This window comes from Silurus aristotelis, assembly GCF_946808225.1.
Source record: "Silurus aristotelis genome assembly, chromosome: 5".
NCBI lineage: Eukaryota > Metazoa > Chordata > Actinopteri > Siluriformes > Siluridae > Silurus > Silurus aristotelis.
Genome location: NC_139578.1, coordinates 15,470,406 through 15,489,123, shown reverse-complemented (window position 1 = coordinate 15,489,123; position 18,718 = coordinate 15,470,406). Strand labels below are relative to the sequence as shown.

Below are 18,718 nucleotides of genomic sequence, written 5' to 3'. Positions count from 1 at the left end.
TGGATGACATGCAGGTGGTTGGGTTGAAAGAGGCAGATGTAGAGGACAGGGGGGTATGGAGACGGATGATCTGCTGTGCCGACCACTAATGGGAACAGCCAAAAGAAGAAGAAGAAACATAGCTACTGAGTGCTGTCTGTTCTGAATGCTATTACCCTTTATAAGACGGAACCTTTCCTGTCTGACTGTTTCTAATATTTATGACATCTCTTTCTCCAGAAGCCATTGCTCCCCATAATACATATATTGTTTTACTCCTTCATGTCTATCACAAAACTGTCTCATGGATTCCCAAAATGTTGGAGGCATATAAATATAAATCACAACATTGCCATGAATTTCTGGTCTGTGACAAATCCTTTAAAACTTTCAGCCTCCCCAAACAAAGACAGGATAGCCTGAGAAAGAGAGAGAGAGAGAGAGAGAGAGAGAGAGAGAGAGAGAGAGAGAGAGAGAGAGAGATTATTTGGAAAAAGATATAGAAAAAACAACCATAGGCAAATTAAACTAGGGAAAGATTTTAAACTATATAAAATGGATTTGTAAAAAATAATATCTAAAATGCTAAAGTTTAAATTACCCGGCAAGCCAGAACAATAAACTTGGAGAGTTTTTCAGGTCCTGGGTTGTCACGTCTTGTCAGTCGTTTTGTTGTAACACTTGGGTAAACCTGTTTAATGTAGTGATCAGTCACTCTCTGGATAACCCCAGCTACACCACGTCCTCTTTCACTAGGGCACACCCTTAATCCCTCCAGCACCACTGTTTGCCCTCCATCAACCACCATTCCAGAGTCCAGTGCCACCTACAGGCAAACAGGGAATGATATGAGTACTCTGCTAGTTGTCTTAGGCATAGAGTAAAGCCTTTTTATTGTTTGGCTAAAAAAATTACCAGCTATTGTACATACACAAACTTACATGTTGAATATAATTGCAATGAATAGACAATTAATAATTGCATTATAATTACAGATTTAAAGAAAAAATTTCGGGTGGGAAATTACTTTTTAGGGATCAATGAATTTAACATTCAACTAGCATAATATAAAACTTTTCCAGACAGTCATTAATAGAAACTATTCTTACCAGCTTCTCATTTCTCCTGCCGATTATAACCACTCTATCATGTTGGGTCATCCAGTTGTGGTAATGATGTGGAAGGTAATCATTAACTTGGTAGATGTCCTGTGATATAGCCATCACCTCATCATAGTCTTGTGGTCTGGCCAGCCAGAGTTTTAGACCCTTACTTTCTTGTATAAAATGTGGGTCCATTGCTCTCCAAGGATAAACAGGAAATGGAAAACTTATTCTCATTAGTAAATATTTTCCCTGATTTATTGTAATCAATCAAGTTAACTAAAATTGCCACAACAATAACAATTGTTTGCCAACGTTGCCCGAAGATACTCTTCTTCAGAGAAATAAAACTTGGAATCCATTGATAAGAAAAAACTAAATAGAGTTTGTTGCAGTACAATCACAACCAAGTCAGAGATGGAGTGAAAATTAACAGTGAAATGATCAGTATTTATACACAATGTGCCTCCCCCTTAAGCACCCGGTTAACATTAACTTTACCTGTAAATTTTACACTTCCCAGTTACCAATATATTTAGACATTCCCTCCTCTGTGTCGGGTTGCACAATAATTCCGATTACCATTAACTTCAGCCGTCTTAGGGATGGACTACAAAAAAAAAAAAAAAACAATAGGTTTATTCCTAAGCCTTCCATACAATATGCTATTTTCAGCTTTCGCACATTGGACAATCGTATACACATCTACATATCCTAATTATACTACAACTTGTAGATTATTCCTATCATGTGGAAGTATTTTATTTTCCTCTCATTACTCTCATGAATTTATCTAGTGTTTCATAGTTTATCTGTGACTACATGTATATGAGTAACTAAGTTTGTACAGTTACAGTTGTTGAGGAAAATAAGTATTTGAACACCCTGCTATTTTGCAAGTTCTCCCACTTAGAAATCATGGAGGCGTAGGTGCATGTCCACTGTGAGAGACATAATCTAAAAAAAAAAATCCAGAAATCACAATGTATGATTTTTAAACTATTTATTTGTATGATACAGCTGCAAATAAATATTTGAACACCTGAGAAAGTCAATGTTAATATTTGGTACAGTAGCCTTTGTTTGCAATTACAGAGGTCAAACGTTTCCTGTAGTTTTTCACCAGGTTTGCACACACTGCAGGAGGGATTTTGGCCCACTCCTCCACACAGATCTTCTCTAGATCAGTCAGGTTTCTGGCCTGTCGCTGAGAAACACGGAGTTTGAGCTCCCTCTAAAGACTGTCTATTGGGTTAAGGTCTGGAGACTGGCTAGGCCACGCCAGAACCTTGATATGCTTCTTACAGATCCACTCCTTGGTTATCCTGGCTGTGTGCTTCGGGTCATTGTCATGTTGGAAGACCCAGCCTCGACCCATTTTCAATGCTCTAACTGAGGAAAGGAGGATGTTCCCCAAAATCTCACAATACATGGCCCGGTCATCCTCTCCTTAATACAGTGCAGTAGCCCTGTCCCATGTGCAGAAAAACACCCCCAAAGCATGATGCCACACCCCCATGCTTCACAGTAGGGATGGTGTTCTTGGGATGATAGTCATCATTCTTCTTTCTCCAAACATGTTTAGTGGAATTATGACCCAAAAGTTCTATTTTGGTCTCATCTGACCACATGAATTTCTCCCATGACTCCTCTGGATCATCCAAATGGTCATTGGCAAACTTAAGACGTGCCTGGACATGTGCTGGTTTAAGCAGGGGAGCCTTCCGTGCCATGCATGATTTCAAACCATGACGTCTTAGTGTATTACCAACAGTAACCTTGGAAATGGTGGTCCCAGCTCTTTTCAGGTCAATGACCAGCTCCTCCCGTGTAGTTCTGGGCTGATTTCTCATCTTTCTTAGGATCATTGTGACCCCACGAGGTGAGATCTTGCATGGAGCCCCAGTCTGAGGGAGATTGACAGTCATGTTTAGCTTCTTCCATTTTCTAATGATTGCTCCAACAGTGGACCTTTTTCACCAAGCTGCTTGGCAATTTCCCTGTAGCCTTTTCCAGCCTTGTGGAGGTGTACAATTTTGTCTCTAGTGTCTTTGGACAGCTCTTTGGTCTTGGCCATGTTAGTAGTTGGATTCGTACTGATTTTATAGGGTGGACAGGTGTCTTTATGCAGCTAACGACCTCAAACAGGTGCATCTAATTTAGGATAATAATTGTAGTGGAGGTGGACATTTTAAAGGCAGACTAACAGGTATTTGAGGGTCAGAATTCTAGCTGATAGACAGGTGTTCAAATACTTATTTGCAGCTGTATCATACAAATAAATAGTTTAAAAATCATACATTGTGATTTCTGGATTTTTTTTTTTTATTATGTCTCTCACAGTGGACATGCACCTACGATGACAATTTCAGACCCCTCCATGATTTCTAAGTGGGAGAACTTGCAAAATAGCAGGGTGTTCAAATACTTATTTTCCTCACTGTATGTGTTTTATAAATATGTGAGTGATTAAAGGTGTCATGGTGTGCCAGCCAGGAACAACTCATCCTGGCACAGCTCTTCTGTCTCTTCACAAGATTTATTGACTCATGATTGGGCAACTCATTCAAAAGACAATATAGCCAGTTACAACTAACTCATTTAGGTGCTGAATATGAACTGTAGACACCTTCCTGATCTCGACTCTCTCATCTGACCCAGGGCTCTAAAGCCTCTACACAAACAGACATATTTCTACAAACCTATTCTCAGACACTGACAATGACACCATTGTGTCAGGGGTCAGTGTTGTCAGTGCAGTGCAATCTGTTGCTGAAGTTTTGGGAGAGGATTGTTGTCCCATATGTGTCTGATATCAGATTCTAGCTGCTCAACAGTTCTGGGTGTCCTTTGTTGTCTTTTTCGTTTCATGATGTACCAAAAGTTTTCAATTGGTGAAAGGTCTAAACTGCAGGCAGACTAGTTCAGCAACGGCACTTTTCTACTACAAAGTTATGCTATTGTAATAGATGCAGTATGCAGTTAGCATTATCTTGCTGAAATATCCCTGATCCTTTGGATGCAAGCATTTGCTGCTCTAAAACCTGTATATATCATTCAGCTTTGATGGAGTCATTCCAAATGTGCAAGCCTCCCATACCACAGGCACTAATGCACTCCCATACCATCAGAGATGTGGCTTTTTGAACTGAGCACTGATAATAAGTCCCTCTCCACTTTAGGCCAGATGACATGGTGTCAATGAGTTCCAAAAAGAAATTAAAATTTCTCTTAATCTGGCCACAAAACTGTTGTCCACTATGTCTAAGTACTTTAAGTATTTTAAATGAGCTTGGGCCGAGAGAAGATGCTGGTGTTTCTGGATCATGTTCATGCATGCCTTTTTCTTTGCATTTTAGAGATTTAACCTCCATTTGTGAATGACATGGCAAACTGTGTTCACAGACAATTATTTCTAGAGGTGGTAATGTGAAATATTGATTTTTACGCTTGTCCCTTGTGCACAGAGATTTCGACAGATTCTTTAAAACTTTTGATGATATTGTGTACTGTGAATGATGAGATATTCAACTGTTTTACAATTAAATTTTGAGGAATATTATTCTGAAATTGTGCCACAATTTGTAGACACAGTCTTCACTGATTATTGATTGGTGAAACTCTGCTCAGTGCTACACATTAACAGATTAAATTAAATTTGTTACTGTACTTAAGTACTTTTCTTTTGCATATCTGTATTTTAGTGAGGTATTTCCATCTGGGGAGACTTTTACTTTAACTTCACTACATTTAAAATCAAATATCTTACTTTTTACTCAACTACATTTTGCGATATCAGTAGTTCTTTTTTTTTTTTTTTTCCTGTTAAAATCTTATTGCAGTTAAAACTGAAAAATGCCAGATAAACAAACACAACAAAGTTCTAAAGTTCGGTCTTTTAAACATTAGATCACTTGCACCCAAAGCACTGATTGTAAATGAGATGATCACAGATAATAATCTCGATGCACTCTGTCTCACTGAGATCTGGATTAAACCAGGTGATTATATGGGTCTAAACGAGTCTACACCGTCAGGATATGTTTATAAGCATGCGCCCCGTCAGACTGGTCGTGGGGGGGGGGGTGTAGGAACCATTTATAGTGCCTCTCTTAATGTTAGTCAGAGATTAGGATTCAGTTTTAAATCATTTGAAGTGCTCGTTCTTAAAATTGCACTTTCAGACATACATAGAAAACTCGCTCTGGTCACCGTGTACAGACCCCCAGGGCCCTACGCTGATTTTCTTCAAGAGTTTGCTTGTTTTCTCTCAGACCTCTTGATCAGTTTTGATAAAGTGCTGCTTGTAGGAGATTTTAATATTCATGTAGATGATGTAAACGGTGCTTTAGGATTATCATTTGTCGATTTACTAAACTCTTTTGGAGTTAAACAAAACGTCACCAGACCAACCCACCGTTTTAACCACACACTAGACTTAATAATATCCCACGGAGCAGACGTCACTGATATAGATATTTTACCCCATAGTGATGACATCACAGACCATTATCTCATACTGTACACACTACCGGTAGAGCAGATTAACCGTGTTTCACCACGGTATCGACTTGGTAGGACTATTGTTCCAACCACTAAGGACAGATTCATAAATAACCTGCCTGATTTATCTCAGTTTCACATTAAACCCATAACTGCTGATCATCTTGATGAGATGGCGAACAACATAGACCTTATCCTCACTAGCACTTTAGACACTGTTGCCCCCATCCGGTTAAAAATGGTTCGAGAACAAGCACCTGCACCTTGGTATAATAGTCATACGCATGCCCTAAAGAGAACAGCACGTAATCTGGAGAGAAAATGGAGAAAAACTAAATTGGAGGTATTTAGAATTGCGTATAAAGACAGTATGCTTAGCTACAGACAAGCGCTAAAAGCTGCTAGAGCTGAACACCTGAGCAAACTCATAGAAAATAACAAAAACAATTCCAGGTTCCTTTTCAGTACAGTCGCTAAATTAACAACAAATCAGGGATCTGAAAAATGTGTTCCATCACAGTTTAGTAGTGAAGACTTTATTAATTTCTTCACTGAAAAAATAGATAACATTAGAAAAACAATTGTGGCAGTTCAACCTCTGACAGCATCTCCCGACACAATCGTACCTACAACCCCACAACTACACTGTTTTAGATGTATAGGACAGGAAGAGCTGTATGATGCTATTATGAAAGCTAAATCAACAACATGCCAGTTAGATCCAATTCCCACTAAACTACTGAAGGAAGTGTTATATACAGCTGGTGAGCCTCTTCTTAATATTATTAACTCCTCACTATCGTACGCTATCAAATTACAGACCAATTTCAAATCTCCCATTTATGTCTAAGATTTTAGAAAAGATTGTCGCTGCCCAGTTATGTAACCACTTGCAGGAGAACAATATCTTTGAAGAGTTTCAGTCAGGTTTTAGGCCCCATCATAGCACAGAAACTGCTCTAGTTAAAATCACTAATGACCTGTTTTTAGCTTCAGACCAAGGCTACATCTCCCTATTAGTTTTACTAGATCTTAGTGCTGCGTTCGACACTATAGATCATGATCTTCTCCTCGATCGCTTACAGAATTACATCGGTATTCAGGGACAGGCATTAAGCTGGTTTTAATCCTACCTGTCCAATCGTTACCATTTCGTAGATTTAAATGGAGAGCTATCCAGGATAATGCTAGTAAATTATGGCGTGCCACAAGGGTCAGTTCTAGGACCCCTGCTTTTCACAATATACATGCTTCCGTTAGGAAATATTATTAGAAGGCATGGAATTAGCTTCCATTGTTATGCTGATGATACCCAGCTATATATTTCATCCAAACCAGGCGATACAGCTCAATTAGCTTGCATAACTGAGTGTGTTGAAGAAATAAGAGATTGGATGACCCATAACTTTCTGCTATTAAATTCTGATAAAACGGAGATTTTGCTCATCGGCCCAAAAAATAGTATACAGAAGCTCCAGCATCTCAGCCTGCATTTAGACGGTTGTTCTGTAACTACTAGTTCAACGGTAAAAGACCTGGGAGTTATTTTAGACAGCAACTTATTCTTTTAAAAATCACATCAATCAAGTTACAAAAACAGCCTTCTTTCACCTTAAAAATATTTCTAAGCTAAGAAATATGTTATCTATATCTGATGCAGAGAAGCTCGTCCATGCGTTTATTACCTCTAGAATAGACTACTGTAATGCATTACTAGGTGGATGTCCTGCATCATTAAGAAACAAGCTTCAGTTAGTTCAGAATGCGGCAGCAAGAGTTCTTACTAGGTCAAGAAAATACGATCATATAACCCAAATCTTATCGTCCCTTCATTGGCTTCCTGTTAAGTTTCGAATAGACTACAAACTACTGCTACTCACTTATAAAGCACTAAATGGTTTGGCTCCCATGTATCTCTTCAGTCTTTTAACACGCTACAATCCGTCACGCTCCCTGAGATCTCAAAACTCTGGGCTTCTAGTAGTTCCTAGAATAGCAAAGTCCACTAAAGGCGGTAGAGCATTTTCACATTCAGCTCCTAAACTCTGGAATAGTCTTCCTGACAGTGTTCGGGGTTCAGATACACTCTCCCAGTTTAAGTGTAGATTAAAAACATATCTTTTTAGCAAAGCCTACACATAACACACATCACATCACAACCTTGTGCTCCAGAATATATGATCACATGCACATTATCAACTTGTGCTGTTAATATCATGAACAGCAGCTACGCTAATTCCTCTCCACTGCTTCTCTTTCTCTCCCCATCCCGAGGCATCCTGAGGTTTGGCCAGCTCCAGTCACGTCCCACCTCGTGAAGATTATGGACCTATGGATGATCATGGAAAAGTAAATGCCGAGTGTTTAAAGGCCCTGGCATGGAGAAGCTGATGCTGGATCTATGATGATCACAAATTGTTCTGTATTGTTAAAAGATTTATGATCAAACTCTTGATGTCACCCATATGAGGAAGGTTTCTTCCTCATATCATCTAAGGGAGTTTTTCCTTGCCACTGTCGCCACAGCTTGCTCAGCAGGGACAAACGCACACCATTCACCTTCACTGTTGTTTTCTGTAAGGCTGCTTTGAGACAATGTCTGTTGTGAAAAGCGCTATACAAATAAACTTGACTTGACTTGACTTGACTTGATTCATCAGCTGAAAATACTCCCTCCATCTTATCAACACCCTGTCCTCACTAGTCAACACATTTCCATCTCCATCCATTATTGCTCTTACTTGTAGCACATCCTTCCCAGCTCGGTCCCTCTGCCTCACCAATCAGTAAAGATCCTTTTCTCCTTCCTTAGTGTCCAACTTCTCATACAGCTCCTTATATGCCTTTTCCTTCCTACATCTCTCTTCACTTGTCATCACCTTGTACTCCTGCCTACGTTTCTTATTTCTCTGTCGATCCCAATTCTGTTTTGCCAACCTCTATCTCTTTATGCTTTCCTGTACTTCCTCATTCCACCACCACATCTCTTTGTCTTCCTTTCTATTTCCAGATGTTACACCGAGTACTTTTCTAGCGGTCTCCTTTATTACCTCTGCAGTAGTTGCTAAATCATCCAGCACCTCTTCACCACTACCAAGCCCCTGTCTGCCCTCTTCCCTGAATCTCACAGTACAGTCTTTCACCTTCAGTTTCCACCATATTATTATTTTTTCAGTATTCACTCTCCCTGTCAGCCGACGGCACACGCACTTCCGGTAATCCCACGCCTCAACCCGCACCAGGCTCACTGGGGACACCTTTTTGGCAGGTTTAATTTCTCCCTTTCCTTCCTCCCATGATCTAGGACTGTTAAGCCTGATGCTCTTTCCAAGTTACACTCCCCTGTTGAGGAAGGAGACCCCACCTCCACACCTATAGTTCCTCCTTTCATTACCATGCGTGCCTGAACCTAGGCCTCGAGGCAAGGGTGAAACTTGCCACTGTGGACCAGTCGGTTCCTGAGGGTTGCCCTGCTAGGAGACTTTTTGTTCCAGAGCAGCTGTGAGTCCAAGTCTTCCAGTGGTGTCACAGCTCACCTCTGTTTTGCCATCCTGAGTAAATTTTATTCCCCTAGCCAAACTGCCTTCAGCTAAGGAAACCGCTCCACTACTTCTCCTACACATTTTCCATCTGCACAGGCTCCCCCGTAACTTCAAGTCAAGTCAAGTCAAGTTTATTTGCATAGCGCTTTTCACAACAGACATTGTCTCAAAGCAGCTTTACAGAAAACAACAGTGAAGGTGAATGGTGTGCGTTTGTCCCTGATGAGCAAGCCGTGGCGACAGTGGCAAGGAAAAACTCCCTTAGATGATATGAGGAAGAAACCTTGAGAGGAACCAGACTCAAATGGGAACCCATCCTCATATGGGTGACATCAACAGTTTGGTCATAAATCTTTCAACAATACAGAACAATTTGTGATCATCATAGATCCAGCATCAGCTTCTCCATGCCAGGGCCTTTAAACACTCGGCATCTACTTCTCCATGATCATCCATAGGTCCATAATCTTCACGAGGTGGGACGTGACTGGAGCTGGCCAAACCTCAGGATGCCTCGGGATGGGGAGAGAAAGAGAAGCAGTGGAGAGGAATTAGCGTAGCTGCTGTTCATGATATTAACAGCACAAGTTGATAATGTGCATGTGATCAGATGTTCTGGAGCACAAGGTTATGATGTGATGTGTGTGATGTGTGTTATGTGTAGGCTTTGCTAAAAAGATATGTTTTTAATCTGCACTTAAACTGGGAGAGTGTATCTGAACCCCGAACACTGTCAGGAAGACTATTCCAGAGTTTAGGAGCTAAATGTGAAAATGCTCTACCGCCTTTAGTGGACTTTGCTATTCTAGGAACTACTAGAAGCCCAGAGTTTTGGGATCTCAGGGAGCGTGGCGGATTGTAGCGTGTTAAAAGACTGGATAGATACATGGGAGCCAAACCATTTAGTGCTTTATAAGTGAGTAGCAGTAGTTTGTAGTCTATTCGAAACTTAATAGGAAGCCAATGTAGGGACGATAAGATTGGGGTTATATGATCATATTTTCTTGACCTAGTAAGAACTCTTGCTGCGGCATTCTGAACTAACTGAAGCTTGTTTATTAATGATGCAGGACATCCACCTAGTAATGCATTACAGTAGTCTATTCTAGAGGTCATAAACGCATGGACGAGCTTCTCTGCATCAGATATAGATAACATATTTCTTAGCTTAGAAATATTTCTAAGGTGAAAGAAGGCTGTTTTTGTAACTTGATTGATGTGATTTTTGAAAGATAAGTTGCTGTCTAAAATAACTCCCAGGTCTTTTACCGTTGAACTAGTAGTTACAGAACAACCGTCTAAATGCAGGCTGAGATGCCGGAGCTTCTGTGTACTATTTTTTGGGCCGATGAGCAAAATCTCCGTTTTATCAGAATTTAATAGCAGAAAGTTATGGGTCATCCAATCTCTTATTTCTTCAACACACTCAGTTATGCGAGCTAATTGAGCTGTATCGCCTGGTTTGGATGAAATATATAGCTGGGTATCATCAGCATAACAATGGAAGCTAATTCCATGCCTTCTAATAATATTTCCTAATGGAAGCATGTATATTGTAAAAAGCAGGGGTCCCAGAACTGACCCTTGTGGCACGCCATAATTTACTAGCATTATCCTGGATAGCTCTCCATTTAAATCTACGAAATGGTAACGATTGGACAGGTAGGATTTAAACCAGCTTAATGCCTGTCCCTGAATACCGATGTAATTCTGTAAGCGATCGAGGAGAAGATCATGATCTATAGTGTCGAACGCAGCACTAAGATCTAGTAAAACTAATAGGGAGATGTAGCCTTGGTCTGAAGCTAAAAACAGGTCGTTAGTGATTTTAACTAGAGCAGTTTCTGTGCTATGATGGGGCCTAAAACCTGACTGAAACTCTTCAAAAATATTGTTCTCCTGCAAGTGGTTACATAGCTGGGCAGCGACAATCTTTTCTAAAATCTTAGACATAAATGGGAGATTTGAAATTGGTCTGTAATTCGATAGCGTGCTTGGATCCAGATTAGGTTTTTTAATGAGGGGCTTAATAACTGCTAACTTGAGGGATTTAGGGACATGACCTAACGATAGTGAGGAGTTAATAATATTTAAAAGAGGCTCACCAGCTGTATATAACACTTCCTTCAGTAGTTTAGTGGGAATTGGATCTAACTGACATGTTGTTGATTTAGCTTTCATAATAGCATCATACAGCTCTTCCTGTCCTATACATGTAAAACAGTGTAGTTGTGGGGTTGTAAGTACGATTGTGTCGGGAGATGCTGTCAGAGGTTGAACTGCCACAATTGTTTTTCGAATGTTATCTATTTTTTCAGTGAAGAAATTCATAAAGTCTTCACTACTAAACTGTGATGGAACACATTTTTCAGATCCCTGATTTGTTGTTAATTTAGCGACTGTACTGAAAAGGAACCTGGGGTTGTTTTTGTTATTTTCTATGAGTTTGCTCAGGTGTTTAGCTCTAGCAGCTTTTAGCGCCTGTCTGTAGCTAAGCATACTGTCTTTATACGCAATTCTAAATACCTCCAATTTAGTTTTCCTCCATTTTCTCTCCAGATTACGTGCTGTTCTCTTTAGGGCATGCGTATGACTATTATACCAAGGTGCAGGTGCTTGTTCTCGAACCTTTTTTAACCGGATGGGGGCAACAGTGTCTGAAGTGCTAGTGAGGATAAGGTCTATGTTGTTCGCCATCTCATCAAGATGATCAGCAGTTATGGGTTTAATGTGAAACTGAGATAAATCAGGCAGGTTATTTATGAATCTGTCCTTAGTGGTTGGAATAATAGTCCTACCAAGTCGATACCGTGGTGAAACACGGTTAATCTGCTCTACCGGTAGTGTGTACAGTAGGAGATAATGGTCTGTGATGTCATCACTCTGGGGTAAAATATCTATATCAGTGACGTCTGCTCCGTGGGATATTATTAAGTCTAGTGTGTGGTTAAAACGGTGGGTTGGTCTGGTGACGTTTTGTTTAACTCCAAAAGAGTTTAGTAAATCGACAAATGATAATCCTGGGGCATCGTTTTCATCATCTACATGAATATTAAAATCTCCTACAAGCAGCACTTTATCAAAGCTGATCAAGAGGTCTGAGAGAAAACAAGCAAACTCATGAAGAAAATCAGCGTAGGGTCCTGGGGGTCTGAGTTTTCTATGCATGTCTGAAAGTGCAATTTTAAGAACGAGCACTTCAAATGATTTAAAGCTGAATCCTAATTTCTGACTAACATTAAGAGAAGCACTATAAATGGTTCCTACACCCCCCCCACGACCAGTCTGACGGGGCTCATGCTTATAAACATATCCTGACGGTGTCGACTCGTTTAGACCCATATAATCACCTGGTTTAATCCAGGTCTCAGTGAGACAGAGTGCATCCAGATTATTATCTGTGATCATCTCATTTACAATCAGTGCTTTGGGTGCAAGTGATCTAATGTTTAAAAGACCGAACTTTAGAACTTTGTTGTGTTTGTTTATCTGGCATTTTTCAGTTTTAACTGCAATAAGATTATTTCTGGATCTTGTGTATGTAATTCTTGGTTTTACTACACGAGGAATAGATACGGTTTCTATAAACTGGGCTGTGTGTGAACTTGTAACTATTTGGTCTGTAGTATGCGTGTTCTTATAGTTGAAGATTTCTTGATGTCTTACCAGTCAGATGGTGTGTAGTATCCTAGAGATGTTATCTGATAGCACTGCTGCTCCAACTCTGCTGGGGTGCAGGCCATCAGGGCAGAAGAACCTAGGACGCTCCCAGAAACAGTTCCAGTTATTAACAAAGAGAAGTTTATGTTCTCGACACCATGACTGTAACCATTCATTTAGAGCTAAAAGTCTACTAAACTTCTCAGCCCCTCGCTGGTAAGTGGGAAGAGGTCCTGACACAATGATCCTCGTTGTGGGTGATGTGCTGCGTACCGTCTCCACCAGGATCCTAAAGTCCCTCTTTAAGATCTCCGTTTGCCGCAGCCTGGTGTCGTTTGATCCGGCATGGAGAACAACCGCTCCGAAGTTCTCGTTCAGGATCGCGGGTACCTGCGCAGCGACATCCAGAACACGAGCACCAGGAAAACAGCGAGTGTGCACCTTACCTTTAGCTTGGGTAGCGCGGACATGCCGGACGATGGAATCTCCGAGAATAACAGTGTCGCGTTCCGTCTCGCGGAGGGGGACGAAGCGGTTCTCGGTCGAGATCTCGAAGGCCGGTGGTGGAGGTGGAGACGTCCTCGATCGGGGCTTGGCTTGTAACTTCTTCTCTGACCGGGGCCCCAAATCAAGGCCAACGTCTGGAAAAAGTTTTTTCGCCTTCTAGGTATCTAGATCAGCCTCTCCTCTGGGTTCCACCCCCAAACCAATGGAAAGACTGAAAGGCTTAATCAGGAGCTAGAGAACAGACTCTATATCCTTTGTGCCCAAGATACCTCCTGATGGTCCTCCAAGCTGTTGTGGGTGAAGTACGCTCATAAATTGCTGCCTATCACCCTTTCAGACAGTTTATGGTTACCCAGGAAGCTGAGGCTTCCCTTCTGCTAGGGCTCAGTTCTGACGCTGCTGACTCAGTTGTAGGAGGGCCTGCACAGCTCTTCTTAGAGCTTACCAGAGCTATGCCCATTGGGCCAACCGGAGGCGCTGTCCTGCACTCCATTACCTGATTGGTCATAAGGCATGGCTTTCCACTCAGGACCTCCCACTCAAGGCCGTGTGTCGTAAGCTCACCCCTACGATTTCTGGGAGCCTCTCCAAGGTCATTTAAACGGTTGCTGTGCGCCGCAAACTACCCAAGGCCCTTCGGATCGACCCTGCCTTCCATTTTTCTCGCCTCAGACCTGTCCAAGCCTGTTCCTTGGTGCCCTCCACCAGACATCCGACCACCCACCCAGGTCATCGGCAAAGGCCCCGCCTTTACGGTGCGTCGTTTTCCTACATACTAATGCTCCCGGGTTCCTACATGGCAGATTCTGGACCATGACCTCATCTCTCAGTTTCGTCTGGACCATCCTGAGCAACCTGGAGGGATGTCTGGAGGTGCTGTGAGAAGGGAGGTACTGTCAGCCGACGGCACGTGCACTTCCGGTAATTCCACTTCCATCTTCTTGGTGTATAAATAAACACCAGCTCCGAATATCTCTCGCCAGATTGTAATTTCGGCTTTGTGTTTGTTTTGAGACCTTCCTGCCCTTTATTCCCTGTGGAATAATTTGACTTTCGTTTTTGGATCTCTCGTTTTTTTTTTTCAGACTATCATTTCTTCCGGACTCGGAAGTCAGTCGCTTTTGTGTTTAATTTTTGCTAGTTCTCAGATGTTTGTTTTTCAGACAGCTTCCTGTCTCTTCTGCTATGGGTCTGTCAGGTTTGATGTTTTGTTTTTGATTCTATCCTGTTCTCAGTCTCTTGGTGCTCCTTTTTAAGGGGGCTCATAAGTTTTCGGGCATTTAGTCTAACTGCCTTTTGAACAGCAGCCTGCACCCTGCATTTGGGTCCTTCCACGCACGCCCACTGACACTTCTCTTCCTCTTCACCAACAAAAGCCTACAGACCACCATCCAATGCTGTCTAGCTACATTGTGCCCTGCCAACATCTTACAGTCTCCAATCTCCTTCAGGTTGCATCTCCTACATAGAACATAGACCACCTGTGTGCACCTTCCTCCAATCTTATATGTCACCCTATGCTCCTCCTTCTTCTTGAAATATTTTTTTAAATATTCCTCTTAAAGTATTTACCACTGCCATCATCTCTGTTCCCTTCACCAACATGGCCATTAAAGCCCCAATCACCAATCGTTCATTCCTGGGTACACCTTCCACCACTTCATCTAACTCACTCCAGAATTTTTCTCGCAACCCTCTTGTGGAGCATAAGCACTGATGACATTTATCATCACCCCTTCAACTTCCAGCTTCACATTCATCACTATATCAGAAAATCTCTTCACCTCCACTACACTCTTACTGTACTCTTCCTTCAGGATCACCCCTACACCATTTCTCTTTCCATCCACACCATGATAGAACATTTTAAACCCTCCCTCCAATGTTCCCGGCCTTACTCCCTTTCCACTTGGTCTCCTGAACACACAACATGTCTACCTTTCTATGCTCTATCATATCATCTACCTCTTTCTCTTTACCAGTCATAGTATTAACATTTAAAGTACCAACCCGAACCGCCACTCTCCTACACTTCTCCTTTTCCTGCTGTCTCTGTAGACGTCTTCCTCCTCTCCTTCTCCTCTTTCGGCCAACAGTAGCCCTGTTGGCTAACAATACCTGTGGTGGTCGTTGGTAACCCGGGCCTCAACCGATCCGGTATGCATTTCTGATTCTTAATCTGCATATTTGATTTGGCACATGTTTTACGGTGGATGCCCTTCCTAATGCAACCCTCCTCATTTATCTTGGGATTGCACTAAGATTGCACTGGCTAGTGCACCCCAAATGGCTGGGTAACATGATATTAGGTCTACAGCTATAATAACTTACTTTTGCCAGACTTCTGTTGCCCCTTTTGAGACATGTTGCAAATTAAATTCCAAATTACATTATCTTTTCCTTAAAGTGTATAAACATGAGGAGAATACCTTTTTTCTAAAGTAAGCTCCAAACCTCTACACTACAACCGCAACTGTGCCATCTATTTTCATTTGGTGCAGTTCAGAATCAATATTTGTCTAATAACATGACAAAAGCATTAAAAATTTTAATAAAATACAACGTACTCACCAGAGTTGCATACTCATAATTTGCACCACTCCTCAGTGGCTGTAAGCCAGTGGTACCACTCATATTCACTAGAATTCACTGGAGTCTGGTAGTACTGAACAAACCCTTTCAATTCAATTCAATTCAATTCAATTCAATTCAATTCATTTTTATTTGTATAGCGCTTTTAACAATGAACATTGTCTCAAAGCAGCTTTACACAGATAATGTGGTGATTAAACGTAAATATGTTCTTTGTAAGTATGTTTGTCCCTGATGAGCAACTGTGGCAAGGAAAAACTCCCCGAGATGGCATAAGGAAGAAACCTTGAGAGGAACCAGACTCAAGAGGGAACCCATCCTCATCTGGGTTGCACCAAATGTCCATTTGAAGCAGATATACAATGTTGCGGGGTACAGTGATGATGATCAGAAGCAAACTGTATTCCTGAGTCAGTGTAGCAGACTGTTGACATTAACTACAGTCCACTCTATATCCATGCTCCCTCCAGATCTGAGCCTTTACCTAAGAAAAATCTACTGATAAAAGGCTTGACTAAATAAATACGTTTTCAACCTCGACTTGAACACTGAGACTGTGTCTGAGTCCCGAACACTGGTTGGAAGGCTGTTCCATAACTGTGGGGCCTTTTAAGAAAAAGATCTGCCCCCTGCTGTAGTCTTCATTATTTGAGGAACCAACAGATAGCCAGCACCTTTTGATCTAAGTAGGCGTGGAGGATCATACTGGTACAGAAGTTCATTCAGATACTGCGGTGCGAGACCATTAAGTGCTTTATACGTTAGTAGTAGTATTTTATGATCAATGCGAGATTTAATTGGGAGCCAGTGTAGACTGATTAAAACAGTGGTGATGTGGTCATATTTCCTAGATCTAGTGAGGACTCTTGCTGCTGCATTCTGAACTAACTGAAGCTTATTTATGCACTTACTCGCACACCCAGACAGTAAAGCGTTACAGTAGTCTAATCTAAAAGTAACAAAAGCATGAACTAGTTTTTCTGCATCCTGTAACAACATCATATTTCAAATTTTAGCAATATTTCTAAGGTGAAAGAAGGCGATTCTGGTGATATTATTCACGTGAGACTCAAAGGAAAGACTCGGGTCAATAATCACACCAAGGTCTTTGACAACCGTACACACTGAAACAGAAACACCATCCAGAGATACTACGTAATCGGAAAGTTTACTTCTAGCTGCATGTAGTCCTAGTAAAAGTACTTCCGTCTTATCTGAGTTGAGCAGAAGAAAGTTATTAAGCATCCACTGTCTAATGTCCTTTACACACTTCTCAACATTGTTAAGCTGATCTCGCTCATCTGGCTTTGCTGAAATATACAGCTGTGTGTCATCAGCATAGCAATGGAAGCGAATCCCATGTTTATGAATGATTTCACCAAGAGGCAGCATATATAAAGAGAAAAGCAGTGGGCCTAAGACAGATCCTTGAGGAATACCAAACTTTACCTCATAGAGTGTGGAGAACTCACCATTTACATCAACAAACTGATAGTGATCAGTCAAATAAGACCTGAGCCAAGAGAGAGCTGTTCCCTTTATTCCAACAACGTTCTCAAGTCTAGCAAGTGGTATAGTGTGATCAATGGTGTCAAAAGCTGCACTAAGGTCGAGCAAAACAATTAAGGAGACAAAACCCTGATCAGAGGCCAATAACAGGTCATTTACCACCTTAACTAGCGCCGTCTCTGTGCTATGATGAGGCCGAAATCCTGACTGATACATTTTAAAAATGTTATTCATAAGTAGATGTGAGCATAACTGCTGTGCTACAACCTTTTCTAAAATTTTGGATATAAAGGGGAAATTTGATATTGGTCTGTAGTTGGACAACTGACATGTGTCAAGGTCAGGTTTCTTAATAAGGGGGTGGATAACTGCCAGTTTGAAGGATTTAGGTACATAACCAGTGCTAATGGAAGAGTTTATTATTTTTAAAACAGGTTCAATTACCTCTGGAGTTATCTGTTTAAAGAAACTTGTAGGCAAGGGATTGAGAATGCAGGTTGATGGTTTTGATGAGGAAATTAATCAAATTAAGTCATTCTCATGAATAGGAGTGATGCTTTGTAGTTGATTGTCTGCTATAATTACACTGCTGTTTACAGGGTTACTTGGAAAATAATTTGGATTTCTTGCCGGATGTTTTAAATTTGATTATTAAAAATGTTCATGAAATCATTACTACCTATTGATGGTGTGCATGTTAGTGCAGTGCTTTTATTCCCTGTTAATTTTGCTACCGTGCTGAATATAAATCTAGGATTATGCTTGTTATTTTCTATGAGGGTGGAGAAATATGCTGATCTAGCAGCACTAAGAGATTTTCTATAATTTAAGAGGCTCTCCTTCCATGCTATTTGAAATACTGTTAATTTTATTTGACGCCATTTACGTTCAAATTTTCGAGTGATCTGTTTTAAGGTGCGCGTATGATCATTATACCACTGTGCTATTTTTTTCTCCCTGATTATTTTGGTCTTAAGGGGAGCTACATCATCTAGAGTGTAACGTAACGTTGTTTCTAGATGTTCAGTGGCCCAGTCGAGCTCTGCAGGGTCTGACGGATATCTATCTAATATCGTAATTTCTGGAAGATTATTGATAAAACGCGCTGCTGTAGCTGACATGAAAGTATCCTTAACACGGTAACGTGGTGAGGTAGAAATGCAATGACTGAGGCAAATTTTAAAAGATATTAGATAATGGTCTGAAATAGCGTTTTTTTTTGTTTTTTTTATCCAAATGTTAACAACAAATCGAGAGTGTGTCCACCACTATGAGTGGGTCCTATAACATTCTGATTAATTCCAAATGACTCTAGAATGGACA

The 18,718-nt window shown here is 41.0% G+C and overlaps 1 pseudogene across 1 annotated transcript; it reads right to left on the bottom strand.

The window, feature by feature from the left end:
• Positions 1–320: 320 nt before the first annotated feature.
• Positions 321–1,903, bottom strand: LOC310726602 (histidine N-acetyltransferase pseudogene; annotated as a pseudogene). The gene is made up of 3 exons (XR_014538355.1): positions 1,089–1,903; positions 581–805; positions 321–398 (listed from the first exon to the last, which is right to left on the bottom strand). The product of XR_014538355.1 is annotated as a histidine N-acetyltransferase pseudogene (transcript).
• Positions 1,904–18,718: the final 16,815 nt, after the last annotated feature.